Raw genomic sequence first — 17758 nt, 5'->3', positions numbered from 1 at the left:
CGGGCTGGAGCCAGCAGTGTGATCGGGACTGGCCTCCGACCCCAGCCACATTGGACACGCCGAGGAGGGAAATCGCGGCCTGTGACCTGGGGATCTGGCATTTAGCCTGATTCCCAGGATCCCCCGTGTCCCGCCCGTTAAATTATACCAGGAAGGCAGGAAAGGCTGCCAGAAAATTGGCTGTTCAGAAAAAGATGTCCATTTATGGGACAAGTGAAAACCGAACTTCAGTAATATTAGATTTCTTATTTTAAAAACATGATTTTTGTCATCTCAAAGTGATGAAGGATATTGGGAGTTAAATCTTTTTCTTTGAGGATCCACTGTCCCATCAAACACTCCCAGGGCAGGTACAGCACGGGTTAGATACAGAGTAAAGCTCCCTCTACACTGTCCCATCAAACACTCCCAGGGCAGGTACAGTAAGGGGTTAGATACAGAGTAACGCTCCCTCTACACTGTCCCCATCAAACACTCCCAGGGCAGGTACAGCACGGGTTAGATATAGAGTAAAGCTCCCTCTATACTGTCCCATCAAACACACCCAGGGCAGGTACAGTAAGGGGTTAGATACAGAGTAAAGCTCCCTCTACACTGTCCCATCAAACACTCCCAGGGCAGGTACAGCACGGGGTTCGATACAGAGTAAAGCTCCCTCTACACTGTCCCATCAAACACACCCAGGGCAGGTACAGCACGGGTTAGATACAGAGTAAAGCTCCCTCTACACTGTCCCATCAAACACTCCCAGGGCAGGTACAGCACGGGTTAGATACAGAGTAAAGCTCCCTCTACACTGTCCCATCAAACACTCCCAGGGCAGGTACAGCACGGGGTTATTTACAGAGTAAAGCTCCCTCTACACTGTCCCATCAAACACTCCCAGGGCAGGTACAGCATGGGGTTAGATACAGAGTAAAGCTCCCTCTACACTATCCCATCAAACACTCCCAGGGCAGGTACAGCACGGGGTTCGATACAGAGTAAAGCTCCCTCTACACTGTCCCATCAAACACACCCAGGGCAGGTACAGCACGGGTTAGATACAGAGTAAAGCTCCCTCTACACTGTCCCATCAAACACTCCCAGGGCAGGTACAGCACGGGGTTAGATACAGAGTAACGCTCCTCTACACTGTTTCTCAGTGTGAACTTCAAAGGACAGGTATAATATTTTCATTCCACACAGCAGCTGTCAGTCGTCCCTGAGTTACTGGGGCTGGATGCGGGGTATTTCATGCTGTGAGTCCATCTGGCCTTGGAATTGGAATCAGACTGAAAGTGGGAGAGTGTCAGGAGTAATGGATAATCTCCGCAAGCTTTGATCTTCGAGTTTACCTGAACTCCCCAACACTGACCGTGGTGCAGTTAATCCGAGAACAATATTCATCTTCCATTCTTTAATCGGGGCTCGGCTCAGTTGGAGGTCCTCTGACCTTCAGGTCAGTCGGCTGTGCATTCAGTTGCACCAGGATTGAGCTGAAATCCTGGGTTTCGGATGAGACGTTAAACCGAGGCCCCAGCTGCTCTCTCAGGTGGACGTAAAAGATCCCATGGCATTGGTCGAAGAAGAGGAGTTCTCCCCAGTGTCCTGGGGCCAATATTTATCCCTTAATCAACATAACAAAAAACAGATTATCTGGTCATTATCACATTGCTGTGTGTGGGAGCTTGCTGTGCACAAATTGGTTGCCGTGTTTCCAACATTACAACAGTGACTACACTCCAAAAGTACTTCATTGGCTGTAAAGCGCTTTGGGACATCCCATTGTGACAAAGTGTCATTGGCCCGAAACATTAATTCTGTTTCTCCCCACAGACGCTGCCTGATCTGCTGAGATTTCCGGCATTTTCTGTTTATATGTCAGATTACAGCAAGCGCAGTATTTCACTTTTGCATTGGGTGGTCGTGAAAGGCGCTACAGAAATGAAAGTTTTTCCTTCTTCTTTCTTTCTGACTGCTCCTCCAGTGCAGCATTGAGGGAGTGCAGACTGAGGGAGTGCCGCACTGAGGGAGTGCCGTAACTGAGGTAGTGCCGCACTGAGGGAGTGCCGCACTGAGGGAGTGCTGAGGGAGCGCTGCACTGAGGGAGCGCTGAGGGAGTGCCACACTGAGGGAGCACAGACTGAGGGAGCACCGCACTGAGGGAGCACAGACTGAGGGAGCACCGCACTGAGGGAGCGCCGCACTGAGGGAGCACAGACTGAGGGAGCACAGACTGAGGGAGCGCAGACTGAGGGAGCACTGAGGGAGCGCTGCACTGAGGGAGCACCGCACTGAGGGAGCGCCACACTGAGGGAGCGCAGACTGAGGGAGTGCCGCACTGAGGGAGCGCCGCACTGAGGGAGCACAGACTGAGGGAGCGCAGACTGAGGGAGCGCTGAGGGAGCGCTGCACTGAGGGAGCACCGCACTGAGGGAGCGCCACACTGAGGGAGCGCAGACTGAGGGAGTGCCGCACTGAGGGAGCGCAGACTGAGGGAGCACCGCACTGAGGGAGCGCCGCACTGAGGGAGCACAGACTGAGGGAGCACAGACTGAGGGAGCGCAGACTGAGGGAGCACCGCACTGAGGGAGCGCCGCACGGAGGGAGCACAGACTGAGGGAGCGCAGACTGAGGGAGCGCTGAGGGAGCGGTGCACTGAGGGAGCGCAGACTGAGGAAGTGCCGCACTGAGGGAGCACAGACTGAGGGAGCACCGCACTGAGGGAGCGCCGCACTGAGGGAGCACAGACTGAGGGAGCACAGACTGAGGGAGGAGGGATCACTGCAATGAGTGAGCACTGTACTGAGGGAGCACTGCACTGAGGGAGCACTGCACCGTCAGATGTTGTCCTTGGATAAAACCGATGCCCCAGCTGCCTATTCTGAGAGTTCAGGTGAACTGTAAAGATCCCTTGGCACTAAGATCACAAGACAATTACTGATGAGGAAGGCCCTTCGGCCCATCTTAGTTCATCGATCCTGAGAGATTCTATTATATCCCCCAACCCCCGCTCCCATTGTAACATTAAATTGTTTGTTAACTGATTCCAGAGTTGTTGCCTCTGCTCCTTGGTGTGGAAATGTATTCCAGACGTTGAGCATTCTGTGTAAGGAGTGTGAAGAGTAAAGCTGTGCTCAGGCCAACATTCCTTCATCAACTAACACTAACAAACAGATTTAACTGATCATTCATCTCTGCTGTTTGTGGGAGCTTGCTGTGTGCAAAATAGCTGCCTGTGTGTCTGCCGAGTGCCAATCATTGCACTTCAGAGTAATTCATGGGAATGTGTGTGAGACACAGTGAGGAACTGTTTGTAGATACACGTCTATCTTTTTTCACAGAATAGAGTTTCAATAAGTATCGGAGAATGTTTTGCACCTTGCCTCATTCAGTGGCGACTGAGAGCTTGATTTCAGCTCCTGTTGGTGTCCTCCTTCCATTCTTCAGTCTCAAATATTTGAGTAAAAGGAACAATAATAGTTTTCTGGTTGTTACTAAGTCTGAGGTGGCATGGCACTGGGAGAGATCTTTAATACCCCACTCTGAGTTGCAACTTTAGCAGATTTTCCATTGACCAAAATAACTGGGGTCCCGGCAGAGTATCCAGTTCTGCTAACGTTCCACTTACTCAGCGTTGTAACACGCTCCGGGAGATCTGCACTCTTCCACACCAATCAGCTCACAGCTTGACTTACATTGGAGAAGTCAGTTAACTGTGAGCTGCCTTCCTGTTGGAGTCCAGTTTCGTGCCCACTGATTGGCCGTTAGTTCGTGCTTCTGCTCGAGTGGCCATGTTTCCTGAGGCAAGGATGATTGGCAGGCAATTTGACCATGTGCGACACATCCAAAATCCCCCAACCCACACTTTCTGGTGAAGATATGTATCGTTGGATATATTCAAAGGGGAGTTAGATGTGGCCCTTACAGCTAAAGGGATCAGGGGGTATGGAGAGAAAGCAGGAAAGGGGTACTGAAGTTGCATGATCAGCCATGATCATATTGAATGGTGGTGCAGGCTTGAAGGGCCGAATGGCCTACTCCTGCACCTATTTTCTATGTTTCTATGTGACGCCATCTAGTGGCTAGTGATCCCAAAAGTACATACATGACAATACCCCCCTCTGAGATATTAACACAGTCTTTTACAAATTGAGACGGTCCGGTGTTTTACGCTCCCATGTTGACCGTCTCAGTTCAACTCCAGCCTTGGGTGAGTGTTGAGAGTCTGTTGTGACTGGCGGCTGGGTGGCTGACCTGGTGGGAGTGGCAATGGCCATGTCAGGGATTAAAAGTCCATTTTCAGTGAACACGTCAGTGATTGAAAGTCCCGATTCACTGATGACCACTGAGTCCTCTGATGACTGGGGGTAGGTTGGTTGGTCGTCGATTGTCTCTTCCTCCGATGTCCTGGTTGGTCTATGTGCCACAGCTTTGTCTGATCCATATGTTTCCTGCATGTTTGCCCATTTTTGAGCTTGACAATATATACTCTGTTGCCCTCCTTGGCCACGACAATACCACTTGGGACCCTGACCATAATTCAGAACATATACAGGATCATTTACAGAAATATCGCGCAACACAGCTACGTGATTGTGATACCCTTGCTGACTTTGTCTTCTATATTGAACATGATTATTCAAGTCAAGGTGTACAAGATATAGCTTGGTCTTAAGACCTCTCTTCATCATTAGTTCAGCAAGCGAGACCCCGATAAGCATGTGTGGTCTTGTCCTGTAACTAAGCAGTATGCATGACAGGTGGGTCTGCAGTGACCCTGGGTCATACTCGGCTTTATGCTTTGGACAGCACGTTCTGCTTGCCCATTGGATGCAGGTTTGAACGGTACTGACCTTGCATGTTGCATGAACTCTTGAAACTCCTGACTGGTGAAGCATGATCCGTTGTCGCTAACAACGATGTCAGGCAGACCATGTGTCGCAAACATGACACTGAGATTCTCAATGGTAGCTGTGGATGTGCTGCATGACATGATTATACACTCTATCCACTTTGAATATGCATCTTCCCCAGGAAGGGACCTGCAAAGTCTAGGTGGATCCTGGACCATGGTTTGGACGGCCACGACCACAGACTCAGCAATGATTCCGCTGGTGCTTTGCTGAGCTGCATGCAAGTGTTGCACTGATGCACACATGATTCCAGCTCAGAATCAATTCCCGGCCATCATACATGAGACCTGGTGATGGCTTTCATCATTACAATGCCGGGATGTATGCTATGCAGCTCACGTACAAATTTCTCTCTCCCTTTCTTGGGCATAACAACACGATTGCCCCACAGTATACAATCCAACTGAATAGACAGTTCATCTTTGCGACAAATGTAAGGTTTGGTCTCCTCGCACATTTGCTTGGGTATGGCAGACCTATCATCTTTGAGGATGCAACTCTTTACCACCGATAGAATCAGGTCCTGGTTGGTCCAGGTCTTAACTTGTTGAGCCATGACAGGGGTTCCTTCACTCTCAAAAGCATCCATAAATAACAATAGGTCCACCAGTTGTGGTGTTTCCACCTCCGGTGTGGGCAACGGCAGACGGCTCAAAGCATCGGCACAATTCTCGGTGCCAGGTCTGTGATGAATGAGATATTCATACGCGGATAATGTCAGTGCCCACCTCTGGATGCGGGATGAAGCATTGGTATTGATACCTTTGTTTTCAGCGAACAGCGAAATGAGCGGCTTGTGATCTGTCTCCAGTTCAAACCGAAGACCAAACAGGTACTGATGCATCATTTTAACCTCATACACACAGGCTAGTGCTTCTTTCTCTACCATGCTGTAGGCTCTTTCCGCTTTAGACAAACTTTTTGAAGCATACGCGACTGGTTGAAGTTTATCCAACTCATTAGCTTGTTGGAGCACGCAACCAATTCCATATGACGAAACATCACAGGCCAATACTAAACATTTACATGGGTCATAATGTGCCAGCAGCTTGTTACAGCAAAGCAGATTAGTGGCTTTCTCAAAAGCTCTGTCTTGAGACGCACCCCATACCCAGTTGTCGTCTTTTCTTAGCAGCATGTGCAGTGGTTCTAATAAGGTGCTCAATTTAGGTAGGAAGTTACCGAAGGCTGATGACTTGTTTGCAACGCTAGCCGGGGGGATGTCCCAGGAACGAACGCAGCTCCATCACATTCTGCGGCTTGGGTGAATTCTTGAAGGCCTTTATTTTCGTGTCCGTGGCCTGATGCCGTCAGCAGCAATTTTCCTCCCCAGGAATTCGACCTCTGGTGCCATGAAGACGCACTTCAAGTGTCTGAGTCCCACTTTGTCCAGACGATATAGAACCTGTTCCAGGTTGTTCAGATGTTCCTCGGAGTCACGACCTGTGATCAGGATGTCACCTTGGAATACGACGATTCTGGGAACGGACTTCAGTAGAATCTCCATGTTCCTCTGAAATATTGCTGCAGCCGAGTGAATTCCAAATGGGCACATGTGGTAAAAATAAAATCCTTTATGCATTTTAATGCACGTAAATCTCTTTGACGTCTCAACCAGCTCCTGTGTCATGTAGGCCGACGTCAAGTCCAGTTTGGTGAACGGCTTCCCCCCGGCTAGCGTTGCAAACAAGTCATCAGCCTTCGGTAACGGGTACTGATCCTGTTTTGAAACCCTGTTGAACGTAGTCTTTTAGTCTGCACCGATTCTGACAGTGCCATCACTTTTCAGCACAGGAACAATGGGGCTGGCCCATTCATTAAATTGGACCGGTGATATGATCCCTTCACGCTGGAGTCTGTCCAGTTCGATTTCGACCTTCTCCCTCATCATTTACGGAACTGCCCGAGCTTTATGATGGACGGGTCTTGCATCTGAGTCCACGTGGATCTGCACCTTGGCTCCCGTGAAGTTGCCGATGCCTGGTTCAAACAGCGAGGGGAACTTGCTCAGTACTTGGGCACATGTATCTTCCTCCGATGACAGCGCCTTGATGTCGTTCCAATCATATCTGATTTTTTCAAGCCAGTTCCTGCCAAACAGCGTTGGGTCATTGCCTGGGACAATCCATAGCGGTAACTCGTGAACCACACCGTCATACGACACTTTAATTGCGGCACTGCCAATCACAGTTATGAGTTCTTTGGTATACGTGTGCAACTTGGCACTGACTGGACTCAGCCTGGGCCTCACAGCCTTAGTATCCCACAACTTGTTGAATGCCCTCTGGCTCATTATCGATTGACTCGCCTCCGTGTCCAGTTCCATCGATACCGGCACCCCATTAAATTTCACGTTGATCATTATCGGTTTGCTCTTAGTTAGGAACGAGTACAGTCCATACACTTCCTCCTCTGGTATCTCAGATTGCATATCCGGATCCATGCTAGTCTGACCATCATCCTCCATGTGATGCGTCGCAGCACGCTTGCTCATCTGCGGACACTTGCGCTGGAGATGCCCCACTCTCAGACAGCCTTTTCAACTATATTGCTTAAATCGGCACTGCTGGTGCCGGTGATTTCCCCCACAACGCCAACACGGAGAAATCGGATGCATTCCCGCTGGCGGACTTTGGGCAGCCACAGGTTTCGCGTACGCAGTCGGTAGGCCTTTTATGCTTGGGTTGCACACACATGCGTGCAGCCCAATGGCCTCCAACAGTGACGCCATCAAGTGATCCCAAAAGTATATACATGACAGTAGCCCAGGGCACTGAGGACCAATTGCTCAGTCCTCTTCCACCCGCTGCACTCTTGGATATTGAAACCCACGACCTTGGGCACAGAATGGGAGACAGCCCTTCTGTAAATCTGTTTTCTCCATTCAGCTTCAATCTTCAGCATCCCCGATTCCCATCACTCCACCATCGGTGGCCGTGCCTTCAGCTGCCTGGGCCCCAAGCTCTGGAATTCCCTTCCTAAACCTCTCTAACTCTCTACCCCCCTCTCCTCCTTCAAGATGCTCCTTAAAACCTACCTCCACCTGTCCTAATATCTCCTTATGTGGCTCGGTGTCAAATTTTGTCTGATAATCGCTCCTCTGAAGCGCCATGGGATGTTTTACTATGGTAAAGGTGCTATACAAATGCAAGTTGTTGTTTCGCTTCTGCTAACCTCAGGAGCAGCCAATGGTCAGTCAGCCTGACCACAGGGTCATGGTCATACAAACACAGTGATGTTACGTTACCACATGTAAATCCCCTGCTACATGGGGAGAAGCATGGTAACTATAAGCTAAACCTTGGCAGCAATCTACTCCTGTTGTTCTGGCCACTGAATCTGCAGTGTACCTTTTATATTACATTTATTCCAGACTGGCTGTTAAGGCTGGGGGAACGGTGAGGGCACTCAATGTTGAAAGGGGCTGGGGGCAAGGCCAGGGCACTCAATGGGACAGGGGCTGGGGGCATGGCCAGGGCACTCAATGGGGAAAGGGGCTGGCATTGGGAGGCCAAGAGTGAAGATTGTGGCAGTGGTGGTTATCTTTGGGGATCAAGGATATTTCTGTAAAGCTTTCCTGCAGGGTATAAAAGGGTTGTGATCGAACTCATGATCGAGTAAATAGAAAGAAATAGCATTTATATAGCACCTTTCCCCACCTCAGGACACCCCAAAGCACAAGTGTGGTCACTGTTGTAATGTTGGAAATACAGCAGCCATATAGCGCATAGCAAGCTCCCACAAAACAGCAATGTGATAATGATCAGATAATCTGTTTTAGTGATGTTTGTGGAGGGATAAATACTGGCCCAAGGACACCGAGGATAACTCCGCTGCTCTGCTTCAAAATAGTGCCTGTGGGATCATTTACGTCCACCCAAGAGGGCAGACGGGGCCTCGGTTTAACGTCTCATCCGAAAGACAGAACCTCCAAAAGAGCAGTGCTCCCTCAGTACTGCCCCTCCAACAGTGCAACGCTCCCTCAGTACTGCCCCTCCGACAGCGCGGCGCTCCCTCAGTACTGCCCCTCCAACAGTGCGGCACTCCCTCAGTACTGCCCCTCCGACAGTGCAGTGCTCCCTCAGTACTGCCCCTCCAACAGTGCGGCACTCCCTCAGTACTGCCCCTCCGACAGTGCGGTGTTCCCTCAGTACTGCCGCACTGACAGTGCGGCGCTCCCTCAGTACTGCCCCTCCGACAGTGCAGCACTCCCTCAGTACTGCCCCTCCGACAGTGCGGCACCCCCTCAGTGCTGCCCCACCGACAATGCGGCATTCCCTCAGTACTTCACTGGGAGTGTCGGCCTAGATTTTGTTCTCAAGTCCCTGGAGTGGGACTTGAACCCACCACGTTGTGACTCAGAGGCGAGTGCTGCCCATTGAGCTATGGCTGATACAGTATGTTGCAAATGTGATGGAAACATAGAATGATACAGCACAGAGGGTGGGCATTCTGCCCATCGTGCCTGTATCGGCTTTGTGACGATCCAATCAGTCCCATTCACCCGCTCTTTCCCCATCGCCCTGTGAATGATTCCTTTTTTGATTATATTTCCAATTCGCTTTTGGAAGTCATTATTAACTTTGCTCCCACCGCCCTACAAGGGAATACATTCCCGATCACAATAACTTGCTGAATAAAATCATTCTCCTCTGGTTAGCGACCCTCTTGCCAGTGGAACCAGTTTCTCCTTATTTACCCCATCACAAAAGGTGGAAGTATAGTGAACAGTGAGGAGGATAGTGATAGACTTCAGGAGGACACAGACAGGCTGGTGGGATGGGCGGGCACGGGGCAGAGGAAATTCAACGAAGGAAAGTGCGAAGTGATACATTGTGGTAGGGAGAACGAGGAGAGACAATATAAACTAAAGGGTACAATCCTAAAGGGGGTGCATGAACAGAGAGACCTGGGGGGTATATGGGCACAAATCATTGAAGGAATCATCAGAGACAGGCTGAGAATGAAGTTAAAACAAGCTTCATAAATAGATGCATAGAGTACAAAAGCAAAAAAGTTATGATGAACCTGTATAAAACACGGGTTCAGCCCCAACTGGAGTATTGTGTCCAATTCTGGGCACCACACTTTAGGAAGGATGTGAAGGCCTTAGAGAGGGAGCGGAGAGATTTACGAGAATGGTTCCAGGGATGAGGGACTTCAGTTACGTGGATAGACCAGAGAAGCTGGGATTGTTCTCCTTGGAGCAGAGAAGGTTGAGAGGAGATTTCCTTGCTTTTTAACTCCATGCCTCTATTTATGAAGCTCAATGCTTTGCTACCAACTTTATTACCTTGTCCTGTCACCTTGAAAGGAGTGCGACTGATGAGTCGAATAGGCCCACTGCTTATAGAGAGCTGTATGTGCACAGGAAAATATCGAAGTTCACAGTTAAAAATACTCAAGATCTACGAATCCACATCACGAGTGAACTGGCACCAATGCAGCTGGTGAGACAGCACCTTCAGGGACTGTACCCTGGGGAGAGTCAGCACATTCAGGAATTGTACCCCAGGGAGAGTCAGCACCTTCAGGAACTGTACCCCAGGGAGAGTCAGCACCTTCAGGGACTGTACCCTGGGGAGAGTCAGCACATTCAGGAATTGTACCCCAGGGAGAGTCAGCACCTTCAGGAACTGTACCCCGGGGAGAGTCAGCACCTTCAGGGACTGTACCCGAGGGAGAGTCAGCACCTTCAGGAACTGTACCCCAGGGAGAGTCAGCACCTTCAGGGACAGTACCCCGGGGAGAGTCAGCACCTTCAGGAACTGTACCCTGGGGAGAGTCAGCACCTTCAGGGACTGTACCCCAGGGAGAGTCAGCACCTTCAGGAACTGTACCCCAGGGAGAGTCAGCACCTTCGGGGACTGTACCCCAGGGAGAGTCAGCACCTTCAGGGACTCTACCTCGGGGAGAGTCAGCACCTTCAGGAGCTGTACCCCAGGGAGAGTCAGCACCTTCAGGGACTGTACCCCAGGGAGAGTCAGCACCTTCAGGGACTGTACCCCGGGGAGAGTCAGCACCTTCAGGGACTGTACCCCAGGGAGAGTCAGCACCTTCAGGGACTGTACCCCAGGGAGAGTCAGCACCTTCAGGAACTGTACCCCGGGGAGAGTCAGCACCTTCAGGAACTGTACCCCAGGGAGAGTCAGCACCTTCAGGAACTGTACCCCAGGGAGAGTCAGCACCTTCAGGGACTGTACCCCAGGGAGAGTCAGCACCTTCAGGAACTGTACCCCGGGGAGAGTCAGCACCTTCAGGAACTGTACCCCGGGGAGAGTCAGCACCTTCAGGGACTGTACCCCAGGGAGAGTCAGCACCTTCAGGAACTGTACCCCGGGGAGAGTCAGCACCTTCAGGAACTGTACCCCGGGGAGAGTCAGCACCTTCAGGGACTGTACCCCGGGGAGAGTCAGCGCTCTGAGGACAGGAGGCGAAACCCGGGAAAAGAATGGTCATAATACAGAGCTAATTCGACAAAGTTTAAATCTAATGCCTTTAGATGGATTTGGAGTCTTTTATATTAAATTTATTCCAGACTGACTATCAGCTTAGATATTCCTGAGTGACAGATGTGGAAATCCTCAGAAGTTTCTCAAACATCTGAAAAAAAAGCCCTCTGCTTTTCACTGAACAAGAGCATCAAAGGGAAGGTTCCGGAAAACAGCTCGTTGATGTGTCCTACATCGTGCATTATACATCATGCATCAGAGCCTCAACATGTCACATCTCTGCAGGGCGAAAGAAATTGGGTGAAAGTTTTTTTTTTAACCTGCGTTTCCTTTCTAAACCTTTTCTCCGAACATTCTTTCTGGAGTTCAGTTAAAAAGAAACTGTCAACGATACTTAGGTCATCTCCAACTACAAGATAAGCAGAAGAATGGGGAGTTAAAGGATATTTAGACTTGCTGTTGTCTTATGTAACTGCTGTTATTTAAATATCTGAAGTCTATAATTTGTGCAATGCTCCCTCTGGGATCATTCCGCAATCAGTTCAGACATGTGGAATCAAGCCGTCTTATTAACAGCTGAGAAATGGTTCCTTATTGGCACCTCGTGTCCCACAGCCTCCCCGGTATGTGGTATCACAGACACCGAACACCCCCTCACCTCATCCTCGTGGGAGAAGCTGAGCGACTGTATGGAGCATGATCCACCTCAATGGCGGCCTCGATACTGTCCTTATGCAGTGCCCACACACGCAGGCTCTATCCAACACCAAGCATCGGTCAGCTTACTGCTTGGCAAAATGCGATCGCTGAAAACAATTGCAAAAACACCACAGTCCAGTCCCGGAATTCAATGTACTGACAATCCGGGACCAATGTACTCTGTCTCCGTAAACCATTGGTGCCAATTCCAAAAGGGTTGAATCGTGGATTATTAGCCACTGAACACAAGGATGCAAACCCCACAGACCTGGTTAATAAAACCAGACACAGGCCCCTGACCATTGCATATCAGGAGGGATTTATCATGGCCACCTATCTAACACTAACCTCCAGCCGAGTGGCTGTGTGAACTTACAACAGCTCAGAGACTGAGCCTGGCCCTTCCTGCTCTATAATGGGGAAGGCCTGGATGCCTGGGGCATTTATTTATTGAATGATGCAGCGAAGGAGGAGGCCATTCGGCCCATCGTGCCTCTGTGACAGAGCGATCCAATCAGTCCCAGTCCCCCTGCCCTTTCCCCACAGCTCTGCAAATCTCTCCTTTACAAGTATTTATCCAATTCCCGGTTTGAAAGTTAATATTGAATCTGCTCCCACCGCCCTTTCAGGCAGCGCGTTCCCAATCAGAAAAATTCTCCTCATCTCCCCTCTGGTACTCCTGCCGATGATCGTCAATCTGTGCCCTCTCGTCACCCACCCTGCTGCCACTGGAAAGTTTCTCCCAATTTAATCTCTTAAAATCCGTCATAATCCCAGCTACTCCAGTCTCTCCACATAACTGAAGTTCCTCATCCCCAGGACCATTCTAGTAAACCTCCTCCGCACCCTCTCGCAGGCCCTGACATCCTTCCTGTAGTGTGCAGTGCCTAGAATTGGCCACAGTACACCAGCTGGGGCCTAGGCAGGGGTTTATAAAGGTTTACCATAACTTCCTTGCTGGTCTACTCCCTGCCTCTATTTATGTACATACACCCTTCAGGTCTCTCTGTTCCTTTAGGATTGTACCCTTTCATTTATATTGCCTCTCCTCATTCTTCCTCCCAAATTGTATAACTTCACACTTCTCTGCGTTACATTTCATCTGCCACATGTCTGACTATTTCACCAGTCTGTCTGTGTCCTCCTGAAGTCTGTAACAATCCATCTCGCTGTTTACTACTTTTCTGAGTTTTGTGTCTGCAAACATTGAAATGATGCCCTGTATACCCAAGTCCAGGTCGTTAATACACATTAAAAAGAGCAGTGGTCCCAGTACTGACCCCGGGAAACACCACTGTATACCTCCCTCCAGTCAGAATACAACCATTTACCACCACTCTCTGCTTTCTGTCCCAATGAGCCTTGGTCCGGGGCAGGGGAGTGAGGGTCTGTGGGGCAGGGGAGACCTTGTGAAGCAGAAGAGGTCTAAAATGCAGCTGATGAGAGAAAGGACAATCATGAGGACACCTGGGGGAGAGTTTGTGACAAGGGAGATGGGGAGCGAAGGGGGCAAAAGAGAATGTGCTAGCAAGCAGCGACATGATTGCGAGAGAGATTGGGGAGGGATTTGAGAGGTCAATGGATCCACAAGAGAAAAACAGCTGAAAGGCTGATCCAGTTAAGTTTCTGGTCAATGGTATTGGTGGTGTAAAGTCAGTGATAGTGGCACCGTGAATGGGCAATGACTGGGTCTTCTATTGTTCAAGTTGCTCATTACCTACCCATGACAATATCAAAGGCTCTGTCCCACCACGGGAGGCTTGTTACGTGGATACTCCAGACACGTGAGCCCATCATCCAGGCAGCCTTTCAGTGCCGTACTGAGGGAGTGCTGCACTGTCAGAGGGGCCGTACTGAGGGAGTGCTGCACTGTCAGAGGGGCCGTACTGAGGGAGTGCTGCACTGTCAGAGGTGCAGTACTGAGGGAGTGCTGCACTGTCGGAGGTGCAGTACTGAGGGAGTGCTGCACTGTTGGTGGGACAGTACTGAGGGAGTGCTGCACTGTCGGAGGAGCAGTACTGAGGGAGTGCTGCACTGTTGGAGGGTCAGTACTGAGGGAGCACTGCATTGTCAGAGGGTCAGTACTGAGGGAGCGCTGCACTGTTGGAGATGCTGTCTTTTAGATGAGGCATTAAACCGAGGCCCTTCTGCCCTCGCAGTTGGACTTAAAATATCCCATGGCACTATGTGAGTACCTTCATCACACGGACTGCAGCGGTTCAAGAAGGCGGCTCACCACTACCTTCTCAAGAGGCAATTAGGGATGGGCAATAAATGCCAGCCCTGCCAGTGACGCCCACATCCCAGGAACAAATAAAACACATGTTTTGAAGAAAATCGGGGGAGTTTATTGCAAAGGGGGATAGAGTATAAAAGCAGAGAAGTCCTGCCACAGTTGTACAGGGTATTGGTGAGGTCACACCTGGAGTACTGCGTACAGTTTTGGTCTCCGTATTTAAGGAAGGATATACTTGCATTGGAGGCTGTTCAGAGAAGGTTCACTCGGTTGATTCCGGAGATGACGGGGTTGACTTATGAAGAATGGTTGAGCAGGTTGGGCCTATACACATTGGCGTTTAGAAGAATGAGAGGTGATCTTATTGAAACAGATAAGATTCTGAGGGGGCTTGACAGGGTGGATGCAGAGAGGATGTTTCACCTCGTGGGGGAATCTAGAACTAGGGGCCATAGTTTCAGAATAAGGGGTCGCCCATTTAAAAAAGAAATGAGGAGGAATTTCTTCTCTCAGAGGGTCGTGAATCTTTGGAATTCTCTGCTCCAGAGAGCTGTGGAGGCTTTATATATTTGAATATATTTAAGGTGGAGATAAACAGAGTATTGAATAATAAGGGTGTCAAGGGTTATGGGGAGTGGGCAGGAAAGTGGAGTTGAGTCCATGATCGGATCAGCCATGATCTTATTGAATGGCGGAGCAGGCTCGAGGGGCCAGGTGGCCTACTCCTGCTCCTATTTCTTATGTTCTTATGTTCTCCCCGGTGTCCTGGGCCAATATTTATCCCTCAACCAACATCACTAAAACAGATTAGCTGGTCATTATCACATCGCTGTTTGTGGGAGCTTGCTGTGCACAAATTGGTTGTCGCGTTTCCCACATTACAACAGTGACTACACTTCAAAAGTACTTCATTGGCTGTAATGCTCTTTGGGACGTGCTGAGGATGTGAAAGACGCTATAGAAATGCACATTCCTCCTTTCCATTGACCCGATGGATTAATGGTCCCACTTGACCAATGGTCTTCGTTTCCCCTGGGAGCGATTTTCCTGTTCTCCCCCCTCCCCCCACTATGCAGCCGTGACTTTACTGAATAATAACACGTTTGTGAGCAGCAATGTCTTGTCTGGTTTGTAGGAAACAAATCTTTCATGACTCAGCCCTTAAAACCTTATCTCTGTGTTGTATTATTGAGGAATGCAGTAATCCCAGGGGTCGCAGTCCTGAAGCTTCCAAACGCTTCGCTTTGAATTAAAAAAAATACAAATATTATTTCTCGAGAAGCAAGCTCCCTGGGCAAACAAAGAACAATGGCCTGTGAGATCCTGTGGGAAAATGTTCGGGTTAGAAGATCAGACAGGATTGGGTAGTCAATGTGTCACTCATCTCAATATATGTGTCAGTCAGTGAAATGCAGATCAAAACCCTGTGTGTTATTCAGGGCTTTGATACCTAATCACATTCAAAAGACATCTTGTAGAGGACGAGGAGTCCTGTTACCGGGGACAGACCGAACACTCAGCTGAAGGATAAGTGAGAGAGGCTCTTTTTCAAGGAAGCTCTCAGACAGAGTAACTCTGTCGTGTTGTGTTCTCCTTCAGGCTGAATGAGCATTTCCATTCAACAGGTTAGCAACCTCTGCTTCTCATTTCGCAACAGTGTTATATCTTAATGGAGCACTGTCTCATATACAGTGTCAGGGTCCGTGATATACAGTGTCAGGGTCTGTGATATACAGTGTCAGGGTCCGTGATATACAGTGTCAGGGTCTGTGATATACAGTGTCAGGGTCTGTGATATACAGTCAAGGTGTGATATACAGTGTCACAGTCTGTGATATACAGTGTCAGAGTTTATGATATACAGTGTCAGGTTCTGTGATATACAGTCAGGGTCTGTGATATACAGAGGCAGGGTCTGTGATATACAGTATCAGGGTTTGTGATATACAGAGCCAGGGTCTGTAATATACAGTCAGGGTCTGTGATATACAGTGTCAGGGTCTATGATATACAGTATCAGGGTTTGTGATATACAGAGTCAGGGTCTGGAATATACAGTCAGGGTCTGTGATATACAGAGTCAGGGTCTGTGATATACAGTGTCAGCATCTGTGATATACAGTCAGGTCTGTGGTATACAGTGTCAGGGTCTGTGATATACAGTATCAGGGTTTGTGATATACAGAGCCAGGGTCTGTAATATACAGTCAGGGTCTGTGATATACAGTGTCAGGGTCTATGATATACAGTATCAGGGTTTGTGATATACAGAGTCAGGGTCTGTAATATACAGTCAGGGTCTGTGATATACAGAGGCATGGTCTGTGATATACAGTGTCAGGGTATGTGATATACAGTGAGGGTCTGTGATATACAGTGTCAGGGTCTGTGATATACAGTCAGGGTCTGTGATATACAGTGTCGAGGTGTGTGATATACATTCAGGGTGTGATATACAGTGTCAGGGTTTGTGATATACAGTGTCATGGTCTGTGATATAGAGTGTCAGAGTTTATGATATACAGTGTCAGGGTCTGTGATATACAGACAGTGTCTGTGATATACTGTGTCAGGGTCTGTGAGATACAGTGTCAGTGTCTGTGATATACAGGCAGGGTCTGTGATTATACATTGTCATGGTCTGTGCTATACAGAGGCAGGGTCTGTGATATACAGTCAGGGTCTGTGATATACAGTGCCAGGATCTGTGATATACAGTCAGGGTCTGTGATATTCAGTGTCAGGGTCTGTGATATACAGTCAGGATCTGTGTTATACTGTGTCAGGCTATGTGATATACAGTATCAGGGTAAGTGATATATAGTCAGGGTCTGTGATATACAGTGCCAGGGTCTGTGATATACAGTGTCAGGGTTACTGATATAAACTGTCAGGGTCTGTAATATACAGTAAGGGTCTGTGATATACAGTGTCAGGGTCTATGATATACAGTATCAGGGTTTGTGATATACAGAGTCAGGGTCTGTAATATACAGTCAGGGTCTGTGATATACAGAGGCAGGGTCTGTGATATACAGTGTCAGGTTATGTGATATACAGTGAGGGTCTGTGATATACAGTGTCAGGGTCTGTGATATACAGTCAGGGTCTGTGATATACAGTGTCAAGGTGTGTGATATACATTCAGGGTGTGGTATACAGTGTCAGGGTTTGTGATATACAGTGTCATGGTCTGTGATATACAGTGTCAGAGTTTATGATATACACTGTCAGGGTCTGTGATATACAGACAGTGTCTGTGATATACTGTGTCAGGGTCTGTGAGATACAGTGTCAGTGTCTGTGATATACAGGCAGGGTCTGTGATTATACATTGTCAGGGTCTGTGCTATACAGAGGCAGGGTCTGTGATATACAGTCAGGGTCTGTGATATACAGTGTCAGCATCTGTGATATACAGTCAGGTCTGTGGTATACAGTGTCAGGGTCTGTGATATACAGTATCAGGGTTT

Source organism: Pristiophorus japonicus, chromosome 17, assembly GCF_044704955.1.
Source record: "Pristiophorus japonicus isolate sPriJap1 chromosome 17, sPriJap1.hap1, whole genome shotgun sequence".
NCBI lineage: Eukaryota > Metazoa > Chordata > Chondrichthyes > Pristiophoridae > Pristiophorus > Pristiophorus japonicus.
This window is presented reverse-complemented; position numbering follows the sequence as displayed.